The sequence below is a fragment of the Lathyrus oleraceus genome, chromosome 2 (assembly GCF_024323335.1).
Source record: "Lathyrus oleraceus cultivar Zhongwan6 chromosome 2, CAAS_Psat_ZW6_1.0, whole genome shotgun sequence".
NCBI lineage: Eukaryota > Viridiplantae > Streptophyta > Magnoliopsida > Fabales > Fabaceae > Lathyrus > Lathyrus oleraceus.
The window spans coordinates 187283761-187292294 of record NC_066580.1 but is presented as its reverse complement, the minus strand read 5'-3'; the positions used below and the strand labels follow the sequence as shown (position 1 = coordinate 187292294).

At 25.7% G+C, this 8534-nt stretch overlaps 1 long non-coding RNA gene across 2 annotated transcripts; it reads left to right on the top strand.

The window, feature by feature from the left end:
• Positions 1-5648: 5648 nt before the first annotated feature.
• Positions 5649-7597, top strand: LOC127118796 (uncharacterized). Of its 2 annotated transcripts, none has more exons than XR_007802352.1 (3): positions 5649-6131; positions 6231-6341; positions 6420-7597. It is a non-coding gene; the product is annotated as an uncharacterized LOC127118796 (long non-coding RNA). The 2 variants fall into 2 exon arrangements; XR_007802353.1 differs by having other exon boundaries at positions 5649-6182; positions 6290-6341.
• The last annotated feature ends 937 nt before the right edge of the window (positions 7598-8534 follow it).

Sequence of the window (8534 nt, the reverse complement as noted above, 5' to 3'; positions counted from 1 at the left end):
GAATAAGGATTAAGTATATATTTTGAGTTTGGAAAACGAATATTTGATGAGAACGAGACATGAGCCCTAAGATCAAAAATTCAGGGTTCCACTGGAATGCTAGATTCCAATGGTCCTTTTCTTTTGAGTTATTCAAAAAAATGTTTTAATATTTTAACTTAAATAGTAAAGCGTTTTAATTGTGATAAGAAACAAATTAATCATATTAAAATGTATAACTTGGGGTAGAATCAAAGTTTAAGAAAGTAGTCATAAGTATTTTATTCTATTAATTAGTCAACATCATTACTAGATATTTATTTAATTATTTATTCATAACATTCTAACAATAATAAATAAAACTACAAAGAAAATGATATTATTTGGAAAAATAATAATTCTATATATATTCAATCATTTAGAGAAAATAGCAAGAAATAAAGTTGGAGAAAAATACAATTATATTCTTTTTATGTCTAATAAAATAAAGTGAGAAAATAAGATCAACTTAATATTAGACACATGCATATTTTTTTTTTAAAAGTATGATAATAAAACAATTAAATACTTTTTGTTCTCTTTAAAATTTAACTAAAATAATAGCCAAAGAAATTAAACATAACTTTTTTTATTTTATTTTTTCTAATATAATCTAAACATAAGCATAACTAAATTAACCTTTTTTAATATTTCTTATAACATAATTTTAAATTATAATGAAAATAAATAAATTAACTATTTAAAAAAAATAAAAAATTCTTATAACACAATCTAAAAATAATAATCAAAATAACTAAATTAATTTTTTTTATATTTCTTATAACAATCTAAAATAATGATGAAAACAACTAAATTAATCTTTTTAATAATTTTTATAACATGATCTAAAACTAATGATGAAAAAAACTAAATTAATTTTTTAATGATTTTTATAACATGACCTCAAACTAATGATGAAAATAACTAAATTAATTTTTTAATGATTTTTATAACATGATCTCAAACTAAAATAAAATAAATGGTAAACTTATTATTTTTGGAATTTTATGACATGGTCTAAAATTAAAGAGAAATAAATGGTAGGTTTTTTGGAGTATCTACTAGATGATCTAAAATTAAAAGAAAATAAATGGTAAGCTCTTTTTGGAATATTTTTATGATATAATATAAAATTAAAAATAAAATAAATGGTAAACTCTTTTTTTGCAAATTTCATGATATAATCTAAAATTAAAAGTAAAATAAATGGTAAACTTTTTTTTTGGAAATTTTATGATATAATCTAAAATTAAAAGAAAATAAATGGTAAACCTCTTTTTTGAAATATTTCATGATATAATCTAAAACTAAAAGAAAAATAAATGGTAAACTCTTTTTTTTGGAAATTTTATGATATAATCTAAAATTAAAAGAAAATAAATGGTAAACCTCTTTTTTGAAATATTTCATGATATAATATAAAATTAAAAGTAAAATAAATGGTAAACTCTTTTTTGAAATATTTTATGATATAATCTAAAATTAAAAGTAAAATAAATGTTAAATTTCATTTATTTTTTATTTTTATGACATAATCTAATAATAATAATGAAAATAACTAAATTAACTTGTTATAAGTCATATTAACTTTTTATAACATAATCTAAAATACAAAATAATAAATAGAAAACTCTTTTTGTAATTTTTATTAATATGACTTATATGTATTTATCTATTTATTTTCATTTTAAAAAAATAACAAAAGAATAAGTTGATTTAAATGTTTTAAGAAACAAAAAAAATAAAGTAAACGGTTAATCGAAAATGCAAGGCTTATGACCGAGTATTCGAGGGTTCCCATCGGAATGCAAGATTCGAATGATCATTTTTCATTCAAATTAAAGAAAATTATTTGATGGGCAACGAAGTTTGATAAGAATCAATTGTTCAAAGAGTTGCGCCAGAATGCTTGATCCCAACGGTCCTTATTTTGCCCAAGTTGATTTAAATGTTTTGAGAGCGAAAGAAAAGAATGAATGACTATTCCAAGATGCGTGCCTCGGGAACAAACTCGTTCGAGGGTTCTACTGGAATGCTAGATTCCAACAGTCCTCTTCTTTCGTGTTTGTTTAGAAAAATGATTTTAATATTATATTTGATTTGTGAAATGGTCGAAAATAAATTCTATTTATTTTGAAATGGATTTTGAAATTTAAATGAAAATGAGAAATGTTAGTATGATTATTTACACGTGAGGGTATGCACATGAACTATATAGTTAACCGACTTAACACAAATGAAATCGATTAAATAATTAATCAAGTAAATCACTTAGAAATTAAAAAAACAATTAATTAAATAGAATCTAATTAAAAAAATCAAATAAAAATCGAATCAATTAATTAAGAAAATAATAATAATAATAATAATAATAATAATAATAATAATAATAATAATAATAATAATAATAAGAAGAAGAAGAAAAAAGAAAAAGGGTGCCTAAATTACTCTAGTAACTAGACCCAATTCAAAAACTTACTTATATATTAAATGATAAATATATAAATAAAAATAAACTAAATGAATAAAAGAAAGGGGTTTGAAGAAACCGCATTGACAATTTTAGACGATGACGAGAGCTAAGATAAGCAAGGCATCCACCTTGAATCTTAATCTCAGGAGTGCATGGTATACACCATGTTCCATTTCCATCTTTATTGAAAAGGTGTTGAATAAGGATTAAGTATATATTTTGAGTTTGGAAAACGAATATTTGATGAGAACGAGACATGAGCCCTAAGATCAAAAATTCAGGGTTCCACTGGAATGCTAGATTCCAATGGTCCTTTTCTTTTGAGTTATTCAAAAAAATGTTTTAATATTTTAACTTAAATAGTAAAGCGTTTTAATTGTGATAAGAAACAAATTAATCATATTAAAATGTATAACTTGGGGTAGAATCAAAGTTTAAGAAAGTAGTCATAAGTATTTTATTCTATTAATTAGTCAACATCATTACTAGATATTTATTTAATTATTTATTCATAACATTCTAACAATAATAAATAAAACTACAAAGAAAATGATATTATTTGGAAAAATAATAATTCTATATATATTCAATCATTTAGAGAAAATAGCAAGAAATAAAGTTGGAGAAAAATACAATTATATTCTTTTTATGTCTAATAAAATAAAGTGAGAAAATAAGATCAACTTAATATTAGACACATGCATATTTTTTTTTAAAAGTATGATAATAAAACAATTAAATACTTTTTGTTCTCTTTAAAATTTAACTAAAATAATAGCCAAAGAAATTAAACATAACTTTTTTTATTTTATTTTTTCTAACATAATCTAAACATAAGCATAACTAAATTAACCTTTTTTAATATTTCTTATAACATAATTTTAAATTATAATGAAAATAAATAAATTAACTATTTAAAAAAAATAAAAAATTCTTATAACACAATCTAAAAATAATAATCAAAATAACTAAATTAATTTTTTTTATATTTCTTATAACAATCTAAAATAATGATGAAAACAACTAAATTAATCTTTTTAATAATTTTTATAACATGATCTAAAACTAATGATGAAAAAAACTAAATTAATTTTTTAATGATTTTTATAACATGACCTCAAACTAATGATGAAAATAACTAAATTAATTTTTTAATGATTTTTATAACATGATCTCAAACTAAAATAAAATAAATGGTAAACTTATTATTTTTGGAATTTTATGACATGGTCTAAAATTAAAGAGAAATAAATGGTAGGTTTTTTGGAGTATCTACTAGATGATCTAAAATTAAAAGAAAATAAATGGTAAGCTCTTTTTGGAATATTTTTATGATATAATATAAAATTAAAAATAAAATAAATGGTAAACTCTTTTTTTGCAAATTTCATGATATAATCTAAAATTAAAAGTAAAATAAATGGTAAACTTTTTTTTTGGAAATTTTATGATATAATCTAAAATTAAAAGAAAATAAATGGTAAACCTCTTTTTTGAAATATTTCATGATATAATCTAAAACTAAAAGAAAAATAAATGGTAAACTCTTTTTTTTGGAAATTTTATGATATAATCTAAAATTAAAAGAAAATAAATGGTAAACCTCTTTTTTGAAATATTTCATGATATAATATAAAATTAAAAGTAAAATAAATGGTAAACTCTTTTTTGAAATATTTCATGATATAATCTAAAATTAAAAGTAAAATAAATGTTAAATTTCATTTATTTTTTATTTTTATGACATAATCTAATAATAATAATGAAAATAACTAAATTAACTTGTTATAAGTCATATTAACTTTTTATAACATAATCTAAAATACAAAATAATAAATAGAAAACTCTTTTTGTAATTTTTATTAATATGACTTATATGTATTTATCTATTTATTTTCATTTTAAAAAAATAACAAAAGAATAAGTTGATTTAAATGTTTTAAGAAACAAAAAAATAAAGTAAACGGTTAATCGAAAATGCAAGGCTTATGACCGAGTATTCGAGGGTTCCCATCGGAATGCAAGATTCGAATGATCATTTTTCATTCAAATTAAAGAAAATTATTTGATGGGCAACGAAGTTTGATAAGAATCAATTGTTCAAAGAGTTGCGCCAGAATGCTTGATCCCAACGGTCCTTATTTTGCCCAAGTTGATTTAAATGTTTTGAGAGCGAAAGAAAAGAATGAATGACTATTCCAAGATGCGTGCCTCGGGAACAAACTCGTTCGAGGGTTCTACTGGAATGCTAGATTCCAACAGTCCTCTTCTTTCGTGTTTGTTTAGAAAAATGATTTTAATATTATATTTGATTTGTGAAATGGTCGAAAATAAATTCTATTTATTTTGAAATGGATTTTGAAATTTAAATGAAAATGAGAAATGTTAGTATGATTATTTACACGTGAGGGTATGCACATGAACTATATAGTTAACCGACTTAACACAAATGAAATCGATTAAATAATTAATCAAGTAAATCACTTAGAAATTAAAAAAACAATTAATTAAATAGAATCTAATTAAAAAAATCAAATAAAAATCGAATCAATTAATTAAGAAAATAATAATAATAATAATAATAATAATAATAATAATAATAATAATAATAATAATAATAATAATAATAATAATAATAAGAAGAAGAAGAAGAAGAAAAAGAAAAAGGGTGCCTAAATTACTCTAGTAACTAGACCCAATTCAAAAACTTACTTATATATTAAATGATAAATATATAAATAAAAATAAACTAAATGAATAAAAGAAAAGAAATAAAATAAAATAAATAAATAAAAATTAAAAATTCAAGTGAGTAACTTCTCACTCCACGAATGCTACTAGTGCATCTTAAATGCAAACTTAATAGTTACAAAAAATATTTGACTTTCTCCTCAAAAAAACACATTAAATTAACAATTAATTGAAAATAAATCCAAGAAAATAGCAACCGATACAACCATCCTTCTCTCTCTTTTTTTGTCCTCATTTTAACATATAAAGAGGTAAAATTACTTAATTAATAATAATTATTAAAGAAAACTTAATTAATAATGTCCAAATAGATCTTGACCTTTTCAAACTTAACGTGTCTGACTAAGAAATGGATAAGTACTAATCATTAAAAAAAATCATAAATAAAATATTAAAATAAATTGGGAATCAGATATTTTGAGAAAAAACGTTCTCGTCCTCTCTCCCTAATTATTGTCTTCCTCCTCTCTCAAACCCGCGCCTCTCAAATTCTCATCATCTCTCAATCTCGCTCACGATACACTACTCCAAATTCTCACTCTAAACACGAAAGCCATGGGTTTAAAGAGAATCAAGCAAGAAGACTCACCTTCGGCGGTGATTCGGCGACGATGAAGAGTTCGTATCTTCCTTCCTTCGCTAGGTTTTTTCACGCCGTCGCCTGAAGATTAGGGTTTCTGTGGTTAGAATTTTCGTTTGGACAAATTTAGGGTTTTTTTCCGCCTCCAAGATTTAGGGTTTTTTCTGCCTTTTCGCCTCCGCTTCGCCCCTCTTTATATTCACTACCTTAGGGTTTCAAATTGGTCTATGGAGATCAAAAGGGGTTTCTGTGAAATCCCTTTAGGGTTGTCAGATTTTGGTCTGCCTCTTTGATGTTTGTTCTGGAACGGTAACGTGAACCTACCCTTTCTCGCTCTATTTCGTCTTGATTCTCTTTCGGGTATTTTTTGAATTTTAACGCTTTACCAATTACTTTGTTTTATTGCAGTGAAAATTTAGTGGAAGCATGAGTAACTTCGGTTTGTATTGTGATGTGTTCTACCGCAGGTTTGTTGTATTGCTGCAGAATGGATGGAGAATGATGGTGCAGGTTCTGCAGGTTTGGCAATGTCAAATTAGGTTAATCATTTGGTATGTTGCATGTTCATGATCATGGCCTTGTTTCATGTTGATGTAGGATATTGACAGCATGATGCATTACATGAGTGTGCTGTGAGGTTACTGTCATGGTTGTTTTAATGGAGGGTTGAGGACGGGTTAGAAGATGTTGAGAAGATGAATTGAAGGAGAGGTTGGAGACGGTTATCGGTTGTAGATTCAGTTAGAGTCGGCGATTTTATGAGTTAGCTTAGCAATTGGAGGAATTGGTTGTTAGACCGTTATTGGAACTCCGTTGAATTTCGTGGTTCCAGAAGTTCATTGAGCTGTTATGAGTTTTTATGGTCGATAATTGTTAACTGATTTCCCTTCTTTTCTTTAGGTTCTAAAAAAATTATGAGCCACAAGTGGAGCGCCCCTTCTAGGTTTCTGTTATACACCTGCACTCTTATGCCTCTGGTTTGCTAAAACTGAGCATTAAAAGGCTCAGTTGTGAAGCTTGAGAAATGTCTTGCAGCTAAGTTCATATTTTGTTATTGTCTGCGGCGGTCAGCGAGAGATTCCGATGTAGTTTTTGTGGTTAGGTGGTTTAGGTACGACTCTGATGGTGATGGATGTGTTTGGTGACTGATAATGCGAAAGGAAAATGTATTGGATTTGTGGTAATTTGGTATGTAGTATGAAATTGTAAGGGAATGTTCGAAATTGTGCCTGAAATTGGGCTTGAAATTATTCAGGTTTTGGATACTGATTGTGTAATAGGATTGTGTATAGATGGAATTAGAAATGATTGTAATTTTGGACATATTTGTTTCAGGAATGAATAGGAAGTTTGAAGGTTATTGGTTAGCTTGGGAATTTCGGCTTGGATGTGGCTACGAAGCGCATTGGATGGCGGGGCTGTTTTGGAATTCTTATGGAGTGCTATGGCCTTGATGATGTTGATTCGCTACTATTAGAAAAATCATATGTAATGGATTGGGATATATCGAATGTATTGAAATGGTTGGGTAGTGACTATTGTAATTTGGTTAGATAATATGTAATTGAAAGCGAGTGAAAATTTGAATGGTTTATGTAATATGGTATGGAATCAAATTACAGGAAATTTGGGGAAAATGAAATTGAATGGACAAAGAGCTCCATGAATTTGAATGGTTTATGTAATATGGGTGAAATTGTTTGTAACTTTGAAATTGAGTGGTTGTATATTGGTATTGGTTTAGAAATGAACATGTAATTAGGTTTTGGCTGTAATTTGAACTTGATTGAAGTGATTGTAAAGAATAAGAAATGGTTGTAACTTGGTTTATGGAAATGGATATTTGGTTATAAAAATGGATATGGATTTTAGAAATAATCCAAGACTCATCTAAATGTCAATTTAAAATCAAAAAACCAATAAAACCAATTGAAATCAAATTAATCTATAATTTGTTAAAATTAATTTGATATCAATTCTAACATTTATTTGAAAATTAAAATTAATTAAAGTTTGAATCATTAGTAAAAAAAACAATTAAGATTAAATTGAAATTTTAAATTAGACTTAATTTGAAATTAAAATCAAATTGAAAATTAAAAAGTCAAATAACTTAAATTATAATCCGTTTTGTAATTAAAAGCACCACGATCGAAAAGGCCTAGATAATGACCAATGTTTATCAAAATCGAGACAATATGGATTTGGGAATGGACGGTTGACTTTGGTCAACTAATTGACCAGAAAGTCAACGATTGACCTCAGACGTGAATTAGGGTTTACATTAAAATGAATGTATGATGCATACTGGATGAATGCAGATGGATCTAAAATCGGGGTATGACAGGATGTTTTATTATTATAGTGCTTTCCAAGGATTGGAGCCCTTGTGCCTACGTATCACTCATTCGGGGATAAGGAATCAGAGCTCTGTAGTTCAGAGTAGAATATATTTGTATGTTGGTTGATTTTACCGTTGAGAAAAGGGTTTTTGGGATGATGCCCTAAGGCACAAAAATGAGTTTCATGAGTTGTATTGTTTTTAACTTGAATAAGGGTTTTATGAAAAGAATGTTTGTGATTATATTGTACTAAAGTCTATATGCGGAGATGACTATTCTAGACAACAAGTCAATCGTCTTTCCCCAAAATAATCAGAGTAAGGGTAGGAATTCTCCGTTCTTACTCATTCTCCACCATTTAAGGCTCGTG